General features: G+C 37.6%; 1 protein-coding gene across 9 annotated transcripts in view; it reads right to left on the minus strand.

Annotated features, from left to right (window-relative positions):
* The window catches only part of LOC128026610 (receptor-type tyrosine-protein phosphatase F), a 210817-nt gene that overhangs the window by 117678 nt on the left and 70877 nt on the right, over nt 1–22262 (minus strand). For 5 of the 9 annotated variants that reach the window (XM_052613908.1, XM_052613893.1, XM_052613877.1 and 2 more), the window contains exon 1: nt 12679–13080. The exons of 1 other annotated variant lie outside the window; for it this stretch is intronic. The gene's annotated coding sequence lies outside the window, so the exon portion shown is untranslated. Of the gene's footprint in view, nt 1–12678; nt 13082–22262 lie in introns of those variants that run through there. 3 more of the 9 variants (XM_052613886.1, XM_052613871.1, XM_052613853.1) reach the window with 1 other exon arrangement.

The raw sequence follows: 22262 nt of genomic DNA on the forward strand, positions 1-22262 counted from the left end.
ATGCGTTCACTTGTCTCATCTTATCCATTTAATAATTTTCACAGTGTGAGTGGCCAGTGGTTTTAACAAGCAAGAATGTCAAAAGGACAGAGGAAGTGTTGACTAACCAATTATCAATACACTGACTTCGGATGCATGCTTGATGCGTGCAGATACGCCAGGCTGCTGTGTTTGTGAGATGGTGCCAAAAGAAACAATGAACAAACAGATCCCAACAGGGAGGTGTTTAAAGAGTGTTTATTTTTTTCATCCAAAAGGCATTTTGTTAATCTTGCTTGACAAGAGGGTTTGTGTTCTAAAATAACAAGAGGCGAAGTACATGTTGAGTCATAGCTTGGTTATACCAAAACACCTGGAGGGGCCCCAGCACTACGGCAATCATTCTAGTAATAAGCTTCCCTACCTGATGGAGGCATATCAACAAAAAAAAAAAAAGAGCAGTTGATTAGGTCACCAACCAAGAGGGAAAAAGGGAGACATGACCCACATTTGAAAAACACTAGTAGGATTCATTTTAAAACCTGCCTGCCAATCATAGAGTTCTTACACCAGTCCTGACTTGTTTGTTCAGGTCGGGGTTATGGAGAGAACGAGTAAAGAAACTGATAAAAAGCACAATAGCAGAGTGGGAAAATTATATATATATCAGGTGAGAACAAACCCAGATCACACAGCCATCAAACTCATAACGCTATTGAAAAGTCACGGTTTTGTTTTAGATAACTTATATATATATATAAGCAAAGGTTCATTACTCCTGCCTCTGCAGACAATCTCATCAGTCTGAACGTCCCAGGAATCTCGTCTTAGGTCTGCTGTGTTCCTAGCATCAAGGATAAATAAACACTTCTCTCCTTGTCACTTTTTAGGCACATCTCCTTCCAACCACTCTGACACCAGTGATTGCTTTTCCCTTAATGGCCCATCCAGAGATAAAGACAACAAGAGATCTATGGCAGGGCCTTGTGTAGACAACCTATCTGACGTCTTTAGGGAAGATAAAGCTTCCAACAAGATCTTTGGAAGCTTTATCTAAGAAAATTGTCTGACACCATACATAGCATGTGCTAGAGCTCCTGGTTTAGCCTGCTCTGTGATTTAGACTACAGCAATGATCTTCAAGTTTAATCTTTTATACTTTGGCAAGTTTATAAAATATACTGTATGACCCAATAGGAAGTCCAAGATAACTTTGAGAGCAAGCAGGAGACGGTAAATCTGATTAAACCAAATGAAAGGGGAAGTTAAGCAAATTACTTGGTGCTATACTTCATGTAGGAGACGGTTTCTCTTGACGTAGAGGTCTGCACTGCAAAACAACAACCATCATTTCATAAACCTTTTGATAAACATTTCTTTTCACTGACAAAGTGGCAACATCTTGCAAAGGTTAACTGTGGAAATAATGCAAAAAAACAAACAAATGACCATTTAATTAAGAAAATGCTTGTGAAAAAATACAACATCACACTGCCAGGATGGTTGCCAGGGTATTGTTATGCGGTTGCTACAGTGTTCTGCATAGTTGCTTACAGGCCAGTGTGAAGGAAACATATTTCATCATCCAACAACATTCTGGGTCACTCCTTTCACTGTTCAACATTTTGAAAAATAAATTTTACTAGTTTAATTTTTACATTTTTAGATTAAACAGTACAAAATGCTACTATCGGCACATTCGTAATAGTGAATCTTTTTTTTTTCTACTTGACCACTAGAATATCTCCAGATCCACTGGTGTATCATGCTTGACTTTTAAATCCTTTCACTGCATGTTTATATCTCCATTAAAATGATTTGATTACATTAAACTATTACCTCAAGTACAGTGTGATGGAATCTAATATGACTCGATAAAAAATAAATGAATAGGCCTGGAGTATTGACATGCCAACAGTACACGTGAGACATATAAGAAGCCATCTTTAAAGTCTCTTTTGTAAGAAGATGACCAAATTTTCCCATCAGTCCTTTGTCATGATGTGAGCCTGCAATCACATTTGACTCTTAGATAGATGGCATCAGATATGGTGACAGCTTATAGACATAAGAGGGAGATTTAATATCTTATTTTGAAGATTACCAAAAGGCTTCTCATTCCTTCCTGCAGCCACAAATCAATCGCAGAGTAATTCAACAGAAATTAGATGTACTACACACACAGCCAAACACACCCTGAAGATAGCTTGATGTGGAATTCGCTGTTGAGTTATTGATGTCACAGCATGAAGCAAAAGTGGAAATGTATTGTGCAAAGGGGATTTGTGAACAAAAATAATAATAATTTACCTGTCTAATGACAATGCCAAATATGACCCAAAATACATGACCTTGCAGAGTGGGGTTTGATGTGATGTGATAGTGGATAAATACTAAAGACTTATGAACAAAAGCAACCTGAGATTGGACTCTGAAGTAGGAGTATGTGTTGTTAGCTAATTAGCAAATTAGCACATTTTATTCCAAGAGATAAAAAGGCAACTACATCCTTGAATTACAACAGGTTATTTTTGCTAAAGGCTACAAAGAATCTCAGGAGTTGAACACAAACGATCTCAAAGTCGACAGGACTATGTACACAACACAAAGAAACACAATGCCTCTGAATCCCCCACAGCCTCAGTTTACCCTCAACATTAGCACCAGTGCTCAATCCAAACACAAACAAACAGAAGACATGTCAACAGAGACCTGTGACACCTGAATCAATACTGCCGGAAACTAGATAAGCAATCTCGACAATGAAACACTTAATTAGAACTATTGCCTCTTAAAAATGGAATTTGAGATTTAAGTCGTTTTTTTATGTGATGAAGTGGAGAATCTTCACAAAATCTGTCAGAAACAAATCTGGACTCATGATTAAACCCAAAATCAACAGAAAGTAGAAATAAATTATATTTTGCTAAATAAAATTCATTCTTTTTTTTGATATTGTTAAGCAATGCGACTCATCCAAATGACTGTCATTGGCCAAAAGTTCAAGCTGGTCAATAAATTACAATATTCCTTGAGCAAAAAAAAAAAAAGGCATTGTGGGAGATTAAAACAATCATTTTATCAGGAATGGTGCCAATAGAAAGGGATATTTCACTTGTGGAGAATCATCAACACAACATCCTCCATCACTTTTAAAGACACAGCATGAGAGCAAACTATCTGAAAATTAAGACCTAATCAATCTTCAGACTAGTGACTTTAAAGAGAGCAGTAGAGACTGGCATAAAGCCTGATGTTAGCTACTACAAACGCAGGTGGCTTTGTTCAAGACTCTAGGCAAGCCCTGAAACACAACCCTTTGTAGAAACTCAGGTGGGGCGAGAATTTGTTTTTCTGAATACTGAATACAAGAATATTGGTTTTACGGTGAAGGTTTGGGAAAAAAACACTCTTGAATATGTGTGGTCTTACTCAATTTGACTGGAAGGAATGCGAGACTTATTGTCTTCTGAGGGTGTAAGTCCTACACCGTGTTCAGACAAAGATGGAATTAACTGTAGGAGGCCTGTTAGCATACACTGCACCAATTTTTAGTAGGGGAACATTCTAAAAGATGAAAACAGGAGGATCGCCATGGGAAAACAGGTTAACATGGGAGTCATTATCTCCTCTAATTATGCATTAAATAAGGCAAATGAGATGTTACAGGTACAACTCATCCATTTACACAGCTGGATATCAAGATCGGCAGTGGAGAAACTCTTTATCAGGTTTTAGGTTGACTCAAGGACTGGCAAACGAGCAAATCTCATGATCGCACAGTCATTCATCCCGCAACCTACGCCAAACTTCTGCTTCCTGCCGTTCAAGTCCTACAGGTGTGCATAAGCTGTGGTCTCAGCTCGCTGTGGGGTCCGCTGCCTCTCTCTGGTTCCATCTCTAACCTCAACAACAGACAGCTGTGGCAGATGGAGCCATATCCCCGTCGCTCTCGTGAGGCTCCGGATTTAAAATGTAAAAGAGCAAGCAGAGATAGGGAGGAGGGAGAGGCGATGTCACAGGGCAGCAGACGTCATGGTCGGCTGCCATGAGACCGCAAGGCTAATTCAAGCACTAACAGACTTCCCATCCAAGACAAACCAACAAACCGCAGGCTGGCGAGGTTGCAGGGGACAGAATTTAAATGAGGCCCGGCTACCAAGAAGCTGGCAGATCAGACCTTATATGGGTTATTAGCTGCCTTTCTGAAGAGAATCCAACATGGAGGCAAGCTGGGCAGCTCCATTAGCATTCAGGGGTGAATCATACAAACCTGTAGCGTTGCCTCCAAATAGTGAAAGCGACAGGTAAGGGAATGTGTTCTGTTCTCTTATTTCATGCAGATGAAGTCATTCGTTTCTCGCACTCCAACTTGGCAGTGGTTTTAACTAACAGGCCAGAGCACAGTGAAGCTGAGAGGAAGAAGAGAGGGATTAGCCTGATAGTTGCTTTTCACTGAAACTCTCCACAGCATAAAGGGTTTCTCTGACTCACTTTGACCGCGACAGGCAAATTACCCAGGGTTTCACTTGAAAGGAACGAGATCAAAAGAGCCACCATGGCCTCCATCTCCAAAGTAGAGTCAATGTGCTTTTCTGCAAAATGGGTTTATACTGCCACACTGTTTCCCTCCCTATCAGTGCTATATAGAAACTGAAGGACCACTTTGAGACCAAAGGCAAAACCTCTCACTCAAATTATAATAACAGCTCTAAACAGATACCAAAAGAACAACCTGTCAATTGAATTAGAGCTGATGCACTCTAAAAGAAGTCAGTTGTAAATGAGGAACAACAGTATAGGTCAAGATCAATCAATATACCACTAAAATGTGCACTTCGTTGACAAGACAAGCCACTGAACCACAAACACACCTACTAATAACTTTGAGGTGCACATGTACATTAGTGATGGGACACAAAGGTCGACTACCATGACTATTTGGAGAACCCTAACCCTAAATTTGTTCTTAGTGCGCATCACCACTGCTCCTTAAGTTAAAAATACTTTTTCAGTCCTGTTCCACATTGTTTGGCTCAGGGCTGTCCAATCTGGTAACTATCCTGCTATCCTGTAGATTCTGTTAATCAGGATCTTCAGGCATGTTAGAAACTTCAAGGCCAGTGTGTTGGGGCAGAGAGGAAACCTCAGCAGGACACTGGCCCTCCATGAGCAGGTTTGGACAGCCCTGGTCACTCGGTTTTTGAAAATAAAAATTCCAGTCATGAAAATCCAAATAATCCACGGTAATTACACTGGACAAATAGATTTAAAAAAATATGTAATTCTTCATCAGTAAGCATCTCAAAGACAGATTCTGTTAAATATTTCACCTAGAAGACCTCAGTGTTGTCAGCAAAGGGATGACCATCTGTTTAGTTGACAACCGACATCTGACAACATCTTCCCTATTTTCAGTTTGAGATGCTGTGAATCTTGTGGGTAAAGACTTTTTCACATCTCAGCCATTGCCTGGCAAAAATAGAAATCCTTCCATCTGCTTGGCCGAGACATGTCGGCACTGTAATGTGTCGCATGAAATAGATTGTCCGGAACCTGACATAAAATCCATCTTGTTTAGGTCATCTATCTACTGCTTCGCTATCTATCTCCTGCATTTTTCAACACTGTCTAGAGCTCCTTTTCCCACTTGGTGCTCTTCGATTTTCACCCTTCTGCACTCAGTGCTACATACACTCCCCCCCCCCCCCCCCCCTGCTGTGGCTGCAGGGTGGATGTACTGTACCTGCAGCAAAAAAAAAAAAAAAAAAAAAACTGTTTTCAGACTATCAATTACCTCTTCAACAGACATGCAATGTTGGCTCCCATCTCAAACAGGTTCTGCAGCTCCGCCAACAGAACAACATGCACAGACACATGCTAAAGCACACACAGTTCACGAGAAACACCCACGTTTACTTATGAACAACATGCAGTACACATCACTGCACTATGTACACATAATGCATGTAAAAAAGGTATGACACTTCACATTATAAAAAATAAATGAAGAATTGTGAGCTAAACATGGAAAATGTGAGCTAAAGAAAACAAATGTCTATTTCTATTCAAAATCTATTTACTTATCTATTACAAAAAATAAATAAATGCAGTTCACAAAATGACTTGAATAAGCCTAATCAATGATAAGCATGTTGGAAAATAATGTCAAAGTTTAAGATGATCTCCAAAGCACTTGATACCGTTTTCAACACAAAGTATAGCTGCCCAAATCTTTGCTCTCTCTTTTAAATGATAGTTGCATTCCTCCCTATCCCCATCTACTCACCAACAGCTCACCAGGAAAACCAGCTAAATCACTTTTATTTACTAGGGCAGGGGCCTCTCCATCACCGGGAAGATTTAGATGGAAACAAACTAAGGATTAGCAATCCCATTAGCAAGCTGAGTCTGTCCGCTAGTTTTTGAGTGAGGGATGTTTTAGCTAAGATAAGATTCATGGAGGGCACTGAGCTGAAAACACAACAATACTGTTCATCATGAATTGCACTGAGGGAGAATCCAGTTATTAATAGGGGTGTGCCGGTTTCAGAATTGGTGATGACGGTTATGATGTGAGTCAAATGTGATGGTTCATAACATAACCGTCGGGGGGGGGGGATGTTAGTGGATCTACCGTAGAGTCAACTGGTTGTTCTTGGAGATAGCGGGTTAACTCCGTGTCAGCGCGCGCTCTGATCGGTAAAGGGGCAGAGATTTCAGACCTCCATTTATTAAGGGGATCGGTCACAAAACTCATCATCCGCGCCAACGTTTTTTGAGCAAATTTCAAAGCCGCATCCGCCCGCCATCCGCTGATTGTTTTGCGGTCTATGGCCAAGCAATGCTTTGCTGATGCGAGTCGCAAAAAAAATGCCATTGTCTGTTCTAGAAAGGATGCAGCAAAGATATTTAATGCTATTGTATGAGGCAGAGGCCTACGCTGAGTTTCATTTGCGATGAGATGCGCTCTAGTGCAGTGCATGTGAACGCGGCGCGCTGGTGCTTCCATGTCGGTTATCATTGTCTGCTATATTTGCTTTTTATTTATTAAAATACACGCAATTGGTTGATGAAACATTTATTAAAATTAAGACAAAATTTGTACAAAACGAAATTCGTTTTTAAGAAAGGTTTTCTACAAAGCAAAATTTTATGAAGTGGTAAATATCATGTCTGACGATTTACAAAACTTCATTAAGTGGTAAAAACCATGTCTCCCGATATATTGCGCATCTTATGATCCTATCTAAAAAATGTTTGTAAAAAATATTTTAATGACACGGTTTTGGCGGTTATAGAGTTCTAATGACGGTGTTCAACTATAACCGCCGGTCTCACGGTTATATACGAACCGTCACACCCCTAGTTATTAATCCTCTCCAGTATTCGTCCAACGCACACCATCTGTTGGGTACAGCACCTTTGCACAAAACACACTCCTCTCCTAAATGTTGAGTTCCTAGACTTGTAAAATGTTTAAGGTAAATGTTGTGAAGTTTTTGATGTCAGATGTCATTGCCTCAAGATATAATTCATTCCAAGAGTTACTGAAAACGAAAAATAAAGCTAACATCAAGCCAACAAAATGAATTCATTCTCATTCACATATCTAAAACAATTTATGGCAATCTGGGGAACTTGCTGTGCAAAGCATTTTGGGGAGGGAAGGAGGATGACTAAAGCAGGGAAAAGAGCCACTCGTCATGAAAACTAATGCTGTTGATACCTAATGGCATTGCTGTTGCACGGCGAGGTTGGGGGTGAATTCAATTGTCTAGCAAAGAAATGAAATGCTTTCCCGTTCACAAGCAGAGAGTCATATACCCTAAATGTAATATGAAGCAAATAAACAAACAGCAACCACAGGTATTATCCGCTCACTTTTATTAGTTGTGGCTCCCGGTGTGTGTGCTTTGGCCAGTATTGTCTACACCTGGAATAATGGCATTGAGTTTGAAAAAGCTTCGGAAAATTTTGTTCAGCAAACTTCCTAAGGGCTTTGCCTTATAAAAAAGACTCATTGCATCATTTTGTGACGGCTGCAATTTTTCAAAACAGAGATCAAATAAAAACTAAAGTATAAGTGTTAGATTTCCATTAAAGGGGACATAACACAGTTTCTGCCAATCTCATATTAATCTTGAGTTGACTATCTTGACTCCGAAGATTCTTTAGTTTTATCAGATTTATAAAAGAAAGATACGGCTTCATATTTCTCTGAAAACACGAGTCTCAGAGTCACGAGCATGCAATGCTTTTGCTTAACAATATTGTGCATGCTTTGATATCGCTATCATTAAAATGGAACAGAAATAGTATAGCCTTAAATTTACCATGACTAACAATCAGATCCAGCCATACATATCTAATCCAAAATTGGATCCCGAGTGTGAAACTGAACATCAGGAACAACAGCACCAACAACGACTACAGAAAGACTTGTCTAATGCTTAGCAGATATTGGTATTATATGTTTTGAAATACATACAATACATCATCAAATAATCCCTGGATAACTTCTGATTCACATTCGTGTTGTTTACATTATATGCACTTACACTTGAGAAAAAAAAACACACTTGCACAACTCTGTTGCTGCCCCAAAAATACTAACTGCAACCACTATTCCCTTCACGCTGGGTACTCTGGGAAGAAGAACAAGGTTATCTTTTCGTGACAACCAAAAACACACTTTTTTGGAGACATCCTTCTCGAGCAATCCTACGCAGTGCTACCAATGTCTGCAGTAAGCTGAATTAAGCACGTTGATGGACTGCTCTCGTGCTCTCGCTCTGGTTGTTGTTGTGTGTGCTCTTCCAGGAGAAATGCCCATACAAGGTATTCCGCTCTTCATGACGTCATGAAGGGCCATACTCGGGGAAAAAACTTGAAACCCTGCAGGAGTGTTTTTGGCACAGAAATACTCCAACATACGTTCAGATATTTATTTATTTATTTATTTTACTTTGACCATGTTTGGCATGAGAATCCAACTATTTGACAGTGTAAATAACTGAAGAATAATGCATGAAACATTAGACCTCCCTTTGGGTACAGGACATAAAAACTTACAAATGTACATACAATCCATTTCTGCTGTTTATTTCGGTTTGCCTTTGCCATTAAAACATAACTGCAAAGTACTAAAATATTAATTTTAACAAGCAGAGTTTAGAGGGCCACTCAAACCACTTATTTACAGTCTCTAGTAATGCAAAGATCTGTGAATATCACAGACGGACCACTCACTGAGCGTTTTTACAAACATTTATTCCACCAAATGGAGGTTGTTTCAATCAACAATTCCATAACAAGATGATTTAGGAGTGAAATTAGTTCCTGTGTACACTGGTTAATGTCCTCTTTGATAAAGATGATTTGTGCGGTTATTTCAGATCCATCTCTCATAGTATTAAATGTGTCATAAAATTAATTGCGGATTTGACTTTTACAGTTTGGATGAATATTAAAAGGCATAAAATATGGATATTTGAGTGGTACGCACTCGGAAGATGCTTGTTTGGGAATGCTAATTAACGCAAAGCCCTCAAATAGAGATTATTTGAAAAATAGAGGTAATCACACCCTATTCAATGAAGTGCCGATGACAAAAAGAGGAGCTTTACTCCAAACAAAAGAAACAATCTTTAAACAAAATATTCTTTAAAAGATCAATACCACCTTGCATCGCTCTTCATTTAACAGAGTGTGGCTAATCACCAAACTATGAGGTCAGTGTTACTACAACTGTGATGTTTCTCAAAACCAAACGCAGCCCTCGGATCACACATGCTACATTCCAGCCCTGTCTGAACACATCACTAGAGCAAAACTGCATTGCCTCATGGTGGCTGCCAAGGATGCTAACCAATAATGTATGACAAGACTCAATAATGAGGACAGCCCGCTGGTCCGAGGCCAGTGAGAAGGTCTTTTGGGCCAGTTGACGGAATAGCCATTTGGCTCTATTGGATCACTATTTTACACAAAAAAAAAAATGGGTGAAAAGGGTGAAAAGATGTGTAATTTATTTGTGGGCCAGTGAAAAGTGTTGACAGATCAAGTAAGATGAACTATTTGGCTTAGCCAGGCTAACAGAAAATATCCTTATTGCTGAGCCCTGTTTGGTAAAAAGAATAACAATAACAATAATAATTCTTAAATTAATATTAATAACATGAGGCGAATAGATGACCAGTAATTTCTTAAAATGTATGCCAGATATTACACTGCACACATGTTTATATAAACCAGCTAAATAAGGAGGAAACTCTATTCCACTGTCATTTCAATCTCACCCATCTTGGAAAACCGGTTTACATTATTTGTTTTAGGTTACAGTCATAGCAAAGATAAATACATTTAATCACACAGAATTGTCATTCTACTAACACTTCAATTAGACTTATTCAACTACACTTTACTCATAAATACCTACGATAAAGTAGCACTGCAACATTTTCAAAATAATCTGACATTCCAGTGGGACCAGATAATTACTTAATTCTGCTAAATAAAAAAAATAATAAAAAATAATGATATTAATGTTACTAGACCAGAACTTAAACTGCCACTTTCAACTGGAGAAAATGTCACCACATGAACATTATTTGTCATGATGTTTGTCGAGGTCTTCGCTCTTTGGCGCGATCCCAAAGATTACTGAGAAGAGCAGCTGGTGACACGACTGTGACGGAGTTGTAGTAAAAGAATTTTCAGGTCACCAGTCTGTATGTGGGAGGTCAAGAGTGAAAGACGAGGGGGCTACCGATAAGACCGAAAACTCCTGTCGGACTCCTGTTTTCAATTTTTTGTATACAGATTTTTTTATACATACATATATATATATATATATATATATATATATATATATATATATATATATATATATATATATATATATTTTATACAGTGGACAGATAGATGCAAAGATCAGAGGTTTTGACTGAAGAAACTTTCCTTTAAAAAGCTTTTATCAGGTTCTGTTCTCCACCCCCCGCCCCTTTTAAGAGTTGCAAGTCTTTGCCAGTGAATGATTAACAAGTACGACAAAGAGTAATGGTTCAAATTTTGCACAACTTTGAGTGAGCAACTCTCGGTTCTCTGAGGCACAGCCCCAGGACGTCTCAGCTTTTCATGCTAAACAAAGTGAGATAGACGTGCTATCTTTACACTCTGTTCCTTTCCCAACTTTCCACCTTCAGAAAACTAAGAAAGAAGCCACTGGAAGCACCTTTTTTTCCAAATAAAGCACCCAAAGTTTGAGCAAGGAACCTATTGTGCAGCCTTCCCTTTGCTCATTGTATTGAGCTACCACACAAAGGTGAAAAAGCCAAATGCACATTTATTTCATAGGGATGTCTTTTAAGAAAGGTCCTGGCTTCCATATCTCAGGCAGACACAAGCCAATTTTCATCTGTCTCCAATCTGGAGTTATGAGAGACACAGCCATTTCAACAATGGTACAACTAATGCTGCAGCTAATAATTTAATTCTGACACCTTTAATTCATGTTTTTTTTCTCTCCTGAAATGACCAAAAAATAATTATAATAATCTCGCCAGGCCAGAAATCAACCAGAAAAATAAGATCAGATCAGGCAGGAAGATAAAGACAACTGAGGGGCCATTTTCACAACAACGTTTTCAGCCAAAAACGGGTAACCTTTTATGCGTTTTTTCCTGTTTGTTTACACGACAATGGCGTTTTGGAGACTGAAAACGCATTTTAAAAAATGGGTTTCAATGTGCAAGTTTTTGAAAATGCCACCGTTATAATTTCCGTGTAAACACTCAATACAGGAATCTTTGAAAACAGTCATGTGACGTCATGCTCGTGCATAGTACGTGTTAGGTATGTAGACATGTGCAGTGCGTGTCGATTTTAAAGGCAAGCATGAACAAACATACACAACAATGGTGCTGTTGTTGCTGCTCAAGAGTTTGCTAACGCTTCTTCAGCAAAGTGTGGATTTACTTCAGTTATATTATAACCAACAGCGAAGACACATCATATCATACAACATTTAATTGCCACTTCCCTACAGGTACTGTTTGCTAAAAAGGTGACAGCTCCAACTACTGGCCTGGCATACAAAATACAGCATTTTTGGATATGTGTAAAACTCAATAGTTTTGAAAATGTTGTGTGACATGTATATGTGAAACTTTTTAAAAACGCAGGGGAAGAAACTTTTTTGTTTTTGACTACATCATTGTCGTGTAAACGTAGCCTAAGACAACTGGAATGAGGGGATTGCTTGGCCTGAGACTTCACGTGGTCTCGCTCATGTTATATCAGTGGTAGCTAGGGGACACTCGACGGCTCTCTATTCAAAGTCTCCTAAAAAAAGAAAACCCAATGGAGGGCTCTTACCAGACAGAGGCAATGTGCCAAAGAGGTAGCCCATAGAGCCAAAGTAAAAGCTTTGTTTTGGTTTAACAAGTGATGGTAAAAGGACAAAAGAGAAAGAAAAAAAAGTGCTCTGGGAGGAGCTGAAGAAATCCTCCGCAACAGTGGAAGTTGAGACAAAGTTAAGGGATTACTTATTCACTTACAGGCAAGTAGCCTACATTTAAAAATTTGCCAGTTATAGAGAAGAAAAGTGATCAATGTACTTTTCTATCAATATATTTTAGTTTTTGTTAAGGGAAAAACAACACAATTTAGATTACAACAAGTGTTGATTTAACTTACCCATAACAATATGAAATACAAAATAAAAAATCATCCAGATGAAATGTAAGAAAAATAAATCCTTTACTTAAATCCTGAATGTTATTTTTTTTTCTTTTTCCCTTGACTGTTATTCCCAATAGCGATCACCACAATATTCAAATCCTTATGCACGTATCATCCAGGTGGGTAGATCCTTGTTAACGGCTTCAAGTGGAACAGGCGACACAAAGCTTTCTTTTTTCTTGATATTCAATCCAGTAAGTGTTCAACTGACATCAGATAAGTTGTATCTTTATCCACAGTTCATCCACAGTTCATAAAAGTTAACTTATTCCAGTAGTTTCCATATTGGTGTGGTAAACTCTTGTTGATTGTGGAGAGAGTTGATTGTAGTCTTTCCTGAGGGAAGCTTCTTCTCACTAAGCCATGAGTGGGCGTCAGTCTGGGTGGAGCCAGTGTGATGTCAGAACTGGGACTCTCCTATTCTTGACAAATGGACTAAAGGGTTGTTTTTACACCACCTGTGTGCAAAGGTTGTACATGCTTGCTCATTTGTTCACTGACTCATCAAGAACCTTGGCGGGACTTAAATGTTAATGATTAATCAAGTTACGAGGAATCATGATTTGAGATTTCATGTGGTAAGAATCGAAAAAAAAAAAAAAAATGCTATCCCTGAACCTTAAATTAGGTCAACAGTTTAAGACAAACTATATAAAAGAAACATGACAACAAAATTAACGGACTCAAAACTAAAGAAAAGAAAGAAAGAAAAGAAAAGAAAGAACTAAAAATTCTGAAAAGAAACTGTGAAATTAGCAAATTAATAAACAAAAGAAAGAGCCATGATTTTACCCTTTCAAAATGAAGGAGGCAAAAAAGGTGAATAAAAAAACAAAAGACAGAAAGAGATTAGCAAAGAAAGGTTAATATAGAGAAAGAAAGAACAAAAGAACAACTAAACGAAAAACCGAAAGAAAGACGGAAAGGAAAGACTGAACAAAAGACCAATGAAGAATGGGCGAATGAAAGGGTAAAAGAAACAGCAAAATAAAACAGAAAGAGCAAAAGAGTGAAAGAATGAGCAAAAAAGGGGTTAAAGAAAGAACAAAAGAACAGAAAATAACATATAAACAACTAAATTAGCAAACAGACAAACAAGCAAGACAGAACTTCAAAGAATGAACAAAAAATAAGTGAATGAATACATTAATCAAACAAAGAGTGATAAAGAGCAAAAGAAAAAAGAAAAACAAACAAACAAACAAAATAATTAAAATAAAGGTTGTTTATGCTTAACTCTAGTAAGAGTAAGGTTATAGTACAAATCTGTTCGTTTCCAGGACAGAAAACATTGCTAGATAGGCTAAGCAGCGATTCCCACCCAGAATTTCCTTTAATGTCCCAATCTGACACAGTAATGCTTATTCGATTATAGTGAATCTCACTGGAACATTTCTACCTCTGCTCGGGTAATGCAGCACTAAAATGCCATATAAAAAAATGATGAAACGCATGAGAAACATCCTATGCATTTTACTGAATTTACCACATAATGTTTACAAATGACACAGATATTAGGCTACAAATAATCCTTATTCATCACTGTAGGGACGAGGTTATAATGTCCTAACTCTGTCACAGTCTATTTTAATCTGAGATTTTCATCTCACGGCTAATTATATAAATGCATTACATTCCATTTGTGCGTCCAGACTAAATATCGACTTGATATAATCAATAACATAATTTCCATTGATTTAAAATGACTTTCACTACTGTAACCTATGGTACCTCTGAGTAGTAAAAAAAAAAAAAAAGGAAAAGTTCACCAAAAAAATGAGATTTCTGTCATCATTTACTCAACCCTCATGTCAGTCCGAACCTGCATGATTACTTTATTTTGGAGAAAACAAAAGAAGATATTTTGAAGAATGTTTTGACTGCTATTGGACCCCAATGACTTTTATTGTATGAAAAAAAAAAATAGATGCAAATATATGAAATACATATTTGTTTAAGTGTCCAATGTCCAAAATAACTTGAAACATCCTTAAGAAGACATTAAACCTTTTCTCACAACACATTTGTCACTTCTGCCTCTTGTCACATGAACAATGTCTCCGGATGAGAAACCAGGACAAGATACCGCTCTGAGAGTTTCAGGCTCCTCTGGAGGAGAGACGTCTGAACATTAGAGACTGTTTTCTAGGGCATAATTACACATATCCACAATGGTCCCTCCACTGCACCACCCCAAGAGAAAACCCAGACACACTGTACCTGTGTGGTGTCTTCACTACTGCAAACCACAATGTCAGAGGGAAAGCGGTTTCTATTCATCCTCCATGTGCTGTGGAGGGCGAACCGTGGGGTGACCGAAGAAAGAGGTTAAGAATGCCTTGCCACACCTGTTGCCCTTCCTGTCCCACTTTCTCCGAGGGCTTTTCAGCCATCACATGGCAAGATAAAAGAATGACTGAAATAGCCTGCGGGCTACAGCCTGGCCCCGTGAGCTGTTAATTTCAGCGGACGACCATTTGGAACCGCTTTAGCTTTAACGATGAAGTCGTTAGTGCAGACGGAGAGCCCAGCACAGCTGCCAATTACATAATACTCAAGAGCACCCTCCCTGTAAGTTAAATAAATTAACTGACACCTTACCCACAATTCAAGCGTTCAGATGGGTTACTCTACCAACACAGAAACACAATTGTGCTTTCGAAGAGCGCTCACATGAGACACAACAGAACTGGGCAAGGGATCACTGGAAAGGTTCCCAAAGCTTTGTATGTAATGGTGATGGCTCTGACCAAATGAAGCACCAAACTACAAAATAAGCCACTTATTCATGGAGATTCATGAACTTCACTATACGATAATTATCTAACCTTTACTCCAAACCTTATATCACCCGGGAAACATTTGCTCTGTTCCAAAGCCTAATTCTTTAATGCATTACATACTTTGTGAAAACAGCAAAACCCGAATGCAAAGTTACATGTTCAGTGAAGTAAAAAAAAAGAGAAGAATTTAACAAAAAAAGAAATAAAATAAAAAAATCAGGTATGATTTAGTAGGCCTATCAATTAAAATAGGTCAGTTTAATTCGAAATTGGTTATTTTACCTCATTTCAGTTCATGCTGTGTATATTATTAATTTTAAAGCATCACACCGTCAGCTTGCAAAATGCTAACGTCAAACTCTACAGTAATTAACACAGAGGTGGGCCTGGCGTACAAAGCATTATTTGAGAGAAATGTCAATATACAGTATGTTCAGTAAACTGAAAGGTTCTGAAAAGTACAAATAAAATATATGTATGTGCTATGTATTTCTACTCATAGCATCACAACGTGAGCTTAACAACATGCTAACCTCAAACTTTACTAAAATAAACAGTCATTCAAAACTGCCATGTAAAGCAATATTTAAGAGTCATATACTGTACTGGATGGAAGTGTGAGGGAGTACGAAGTACGTAATGAGGCAGTTCACTAGCTTTTGAAACCGTAAAAGAGGGTGATCAGAAGTTATTTTAAATATGCTCATTATAGCCACATTTTTTTTATATAGTTATGTTGTTAATGTAAAGTATAATGTAATGATGCATAAACAAAATTTGCATACAGATGTCCTATTTGCACATGCATAATTTGTGTGAATGATGAAAGCCAAGGCAATTGCATGTCCTGTTATGTCTACCAAATTTAAAATGGAAAAGCAAATTCAATTTAACATTACATTTTTAAATGTCCCAACAGGTATGACCCTGCTGTACTGAAAGAAAAGCCAGAGCAAAGCTCTTTCTCTAGCCATTTCACTTCCTTATCACCACACTCCCACCCTGCCAAAACTTAAATGAAAATGCAAGCCTGTCAAGCGGTTCTTGCAAGTGGGATTTATTTATTTATTTATTTTTGGATTGGGCGGAAGTGACAAAGCTGAATAATGTGCAATCTGCATTTTAGAAACCATTCCGTTTACAGTATTTCTACCAAAATAGCAAATATTAGATAAGTAGACAGACAGATAGACAAATTTAGACAACCATTTATTAAAGGGGTGCTATTATGCTTTTTCACTTTTTCAACTTTAGTCTGTAATGTTGCTGTTTGAGCATAAAAAAGATCTGCATAGTCACAAAGCTCAAAGTCCAATTCAAAAAGAGATATCTTATTTAACAGAAATCACTTTTCAAAAACTACAATGAACGAATCATATTTTCCAGGATTTGTAATATCACAAAGATCGACGAATGGGACGAGACCTGGTTGAGCTGTACTAAAGAAGGCAACGATTATTAGCACTATGTCGGAGACGTGCTAGTGTTCCCAAGACAGACGAGCTGGTTACAATCATCAAGACAAAATCAAGACTTTGAAAAAGAGCATAATAGAAACCCATTTAATGCATTTTTTTATGAATCTGGTCACAATGGTAAAGTTCTGCAGTAAACATTAGGAAACTAAGTCTAGCTTGATGTTTAATGTGGACCAATCCTTGACAGGTTGCAGGTCAGAATGACCTTCTTTTCTAAATGTATCCCTCTTTCTTAGTGCCTCAGGTGTGTCACTGTAAAGAACAGCTGGGAAGCACCTGTGTAAGCGCGCACAGCTGTGAAACAGCTACATACGCATATACAGAAAATCCACAGAGGTTCAGTCTGGTGAGGAGACTAAACCCAAAGTAACAACACACCTCGTCCACTCTGTATGCAAAGCGCTCCATCAATACTGAACACTGTCACACAGTCCTATTACATCTGAATGTAGATACGGGGGTCTTGGGGATGGAACGGCACTCACACACTGGGCGGTTAAAGATAATGGAGCTTCAAGCGGAGTGAAAGGGGCTGACGCACTCAGCGACAAGAGCTGAGAAAAAAACAGCACACAGGAGATAAGACTCTGTGCTTGGTAAACTGACCTTGTGTGTGTTTGTCGAGCATCACACAAAAGGCACACAGAGTTCAGCAAGGCCAATTCCAGTACTTCCAATTCTGTGCATTTGTGATGTGGCATGGCCGTGAGACTAGTGACAAAAAAAAAAAAAAAAAAAAAAGAGATATGCAGGCCACCAATCCTCATGCTGTACCTGCTGACATTCTGAGATACGCCATCTTTGCTTATGGCACCACTATATTTTTTTGAGCCAATTACCTGAGCCATAAATGTCATGTGACAAATCTCTCCAGAGCTCCAGGCAAATTATATCATGAGTCAGTTTGGTTAATGATATCATCCTTCTGATTGGTTAATGGCACCACAAGAATGAGTGCAGTTCCTGAAGTGTGACATTGTATATGACATACAAACATCGACAATAATTATTATTACTATTGTTATTCTTATTGTAATTGTTATTATTATTATTATTATTATTATTATTATTATTATTAAAACGTTTGAAATAATTAAGAATAAAGTTGGGTAAAAATTAAGACACTAGTCAAAAACATCAGCTGTACCATAATACATTTTAAGATATATGTTGCTGTATAATATTTTATTTTATTTTATATTTAGGGATATATAAAAATTTTGACCAATACCAATAATAAGCCTATAATTATTTTCATAATGCACTGATAACTGATAAATGGCTGTTATTAAAATCAATCTTTTCTTTATTATTATTATTATTATTATTATTTGCAAATACGTTTCAGAAATAAATAAATACTACACCTGAATTTAGGCTACACTCATGTATAAATTATCATGTATAGTAAATATGAAACGTACGAAAATATTTTACATTTAATATTATTTTATAAAATCATTCATGTTTTTTAAAGATTAGCTTTGTGGGCATTGTATGATGGCAAAAGTAATATGTAAAAAATAAAAAATAAAGTAAATAAGCATGCACAGTTAAATCTAAAATCTAAAACTTGTTGATTATGATACCATAATTAAATGCAGCCAAGAGCATGGAGAACCTCATACTATTGAGAATAATTGCATTTTTCTATATGATTTGTCTCTCCTCATATGCAGCAAATTAATAAAGAAATAAAGTCTCTCTTTGTTCATTATGTATTGGTAACTTTCCTGTTTATGATATAAATATTATCATGTTGTAAACTTCCAAATCCACCAGAAATATTTGTGTATTTCTTTCTGTTTCCTCCTATGGACTTGGCCCTCCTTCCCTTCCCCTGATCCTCTGCCGGTCCACCTCCCTCCTGGGTTTCTTGTCTGTGTATCTTGTCTCTGTTTCCCCATTCTACGAGGTCCTCTTGTCTCTGTTTTACCATTTTACCTGGTCGTCTGTCTCTGTTACCCCATTCTACCTGGTCCTCTTGTCTCTGTTTTACCATATTATCTGGCCCTCCATCCCTCCCCCTGATCCACCTCCGTACCGCCTCCCTCCGTGATTTATTATTTTGGAGTGTCTGGAATCCACTCCTTAAGGGAGGGGTTCTGTCACAGTCTTCTGTCTTTCTGTCTTTGTCTTTCTGTGAGCACATGGCTTGTGTTTGGCGAAACCACGGGCTTTCCAAGACGTCACTTCAGCGACTGAACTTCCAGCCAATCAACGACCTCGGGATAGCCCTTTCACCGAGACTCCTTTTTCACAGGAGACGCAAGTAACTTTACCTCCAGACTCTGACATTTGTGCTGGTGTATCTAATATAATTTTAACCCCACTGAGGAACTCAATGCGAGTGTTAATTAAGTGACTGATGGTTGTTCATGTCTATGCAATTTAACGTATTGCTGTGAACTTTGGATTCCATATTTCCATTCTCTTAAACTCATCTTTCCCTAACTTTTGATCTTCCTGCAACTTGTGTGAATGTGTGTGTGCGTGTTATTTCTGTATTATGGACTGAAATTATTTTACCTGGATTCCTCAGTGACGCACCAATTTTCACTTTTGCACCCTGCTGTCTGGCCTTAAAGAGATTATTAATTGCTTTAAATATTCATACATATACTCATAGGAACTCTGTTTAGATGGACATGGCACATTCTGCAAAGTAATAGTGGCACGATAAAAATATTGTTACTCACGCGTGTTGCAACATTACGGTCAGATCCAATATAGGTGCATCGTCTTTTAGTTTGAATCTCTCTGAAAACCCTGCGTCAAACTGTGTCTTTTTAAAACAAATCTGTGGTAAAATGATGTGAACAAACAACCTGGGGCAAGATTCACAAAACATTCTTAAGAAAAAAACTGTTATCTCAACTGCAATGTTCTTCTTATTGTTAATTTAAGAAAAAAAAGGTATGAATATTTTGTATTCCCATTTTCTTTTTCAAGAAAGTAATTTTTTCTTGAAATTGTTCCTCAGACAAAACTTAAGAATTGAAATCCTTGAAAAGAACTTTCTTAATAATCATTGTAAATAACTTCTTAAAAGTTAGGATAGACCAAGACATATAATAAAATATAATATAATAATTTAAAAATAAAATATAGTAATTTAATGCAAGAGTTGCAAATACTGTACAAAGTTTTGTGGAGGGACGATAAATTGATGTGCTGATTTTTCACAACATTTTCCAGCCACGAGATGTTAATGGAAAATTCTCTCTCTCTCTCTCTCTCTCTCTCTCTCTCTCTCTCTCTCTCTCTCTCTCTCTCTCTCTCTCTCTCTCTCTCTCTCGCCGCTCTCTCTCTCTCTCTCTCTCTCCTCTCTCTCTCTCTCTCTCTCTCTCACTCGCGCTCTCTCTCTCTCTCTCTCTCTCTCTCTCTCTCTCTCTCTCTCTCTCTCTCTCTCTCTCTCTCTCTCTCTCTCTCTCTCTCTCTCTCTCTCCTCTCTCTCTCTCTCTCTCTCTCTCTCTCTCTCTCTCTCTCTCTCTCTCTCTCTCTCTCTCTCTCTCGCTCTCACTCTCTGCCCTGTTAAACTTACATGTGTTTTTCAGTCCTGTCAATGATAAACTTTCACTCTATGATGGTTAAGCTGTGCAATTAATCCACGAATCACATTCGTCAAGGGCCAGGGGAGCAGCTGGCCCGTACAGTTAATGAATAACAGATCAACTACGGCAGCCTACATCGCACATCCTGCGATATGACTATCGTGGATTCGTACATCGCTATATCGATGCTTAAACGACACATCGTTTAGCCCTAATTCACATTCACCAATTATTCACCAATTATGAGAAGCACACATGTAAGAGGTTGAAAATTAGCTGAACACATGTTAAATTTGATTTACAGAAATTTTGTGGCGTTTTATAACAGTTTGGCCTTGAATAAAGAGAGAAAACTTGCACTTAACCTTTTCACAGGCATTTTGGTACCATAGTTAGACAGATATCATGATGTATCTTTACAGGATTGTCTAGCAATACATTGATTAGCGCAGAATCTCTGTATTCATGATATTATCGTGATTTGTATTGTATCATGAGGTACTCAACGATTCCCACCCCTATATATTTTTTTATTTTATTTTTTGAAAAAATTATTCATAATCCTTCATAATCAAAAATTAAAATAGTTTCGATTTGCGCATTTTTATCAGTTAAAACAAGACAACCACAGAGGATATGGAGGAACGTGAAGCAGATCAACTCATTAGCATGGCTCTGAGCTGAGCTTGTTCAGTCAGCATGAAATTTTTTTTAAAGATCAAGACGTCAAATGTAGCACTTTAAAGAGCTGCTCTGCTAAGTGAATAAAAAAGATGAAAGAACAATCTCACAGCCTGTTTCAAAAACCAAAACAGAAGATCTCACCGTGAAGAAGGTAATATTACACTGTTACACAGTCAGAAGTGTCATCTTGTTTTAATCAAACACCCCTCAGCGAGACAACAGTCACAGTCAGTGGACTGAAGAGAACATCAGAAAATGTTATCTAATGAACCAAATGATCATTTTATTGATGACCAAGGGCTGAGGCAAAAAAATAAAAAAAATAAAAACCTTGTTTGGATGTGTGTTGAGTTCAACTGAAGTATTCTACACCTGAACCTTTTAATCTATGTACTCAAACTTTTCGAGTTGTGAATTGAACTTATAAGATAAAAAATCAAAACATTGCAAAAGAAGACACTACAAAAACAATATGCAAATAAACCAACATCCCAACATTTTTAAATGTTAAGCAGCACAATTTTTTTCAACACTGATAAAAACATTTTATTGATCACAACATAAGCATATTAGAATGATTTGTAAAGGAACATGTGAGAGTTCTTTCAAAAACAAACTTGACCCCAAATTTTTGAATGGTAGTGTACATTGAAAAATGAATTTACAAACTAGTGTTTAAATTCACAAATAAATAAATAAATAAATTGAATGAAAACCCAGCATAAAAATAAATAAATAAAAACAAAACTGAGCAAACACATTTGAATGAACACAAAATGAAAACTAAATAATAGCCGTAATTTGTGTACAACTGTAAACTGTGAAACAGAATCTGTGAAAATGGCAAATAAACAAAAACAACACGCACTGTTGTTGTGCAAAGGAAATAATCTTCAGTCATTTCACCATCTCTGTCGCTCTTGCACGTACGCGCTCAGAGCTGTCAAATGAGTGAGTAATCCATCACGTCTGCCATTTACCAGCCCTTCATTTTAACAAAGCCTTGACAGATGGGAGGAGATAAGGGTCTGTGCGAGTTA

This window comes from Carassius gibelio, chromosome A2, assembly GCF_023724105.1.
Source record: "Carassius gibelio isolate Cgi1373 ecotype wild population from Czech Republic chromosome A2, carGib1.2-hapl.c, whole genome shotgun sequence".
Taxonomy (NCBI): Eukaryota; Metazoa; Chordata; class Actinopteri; order Cypriniformes; family Cyprinidae; genus Carassius; species Carassius gibelio.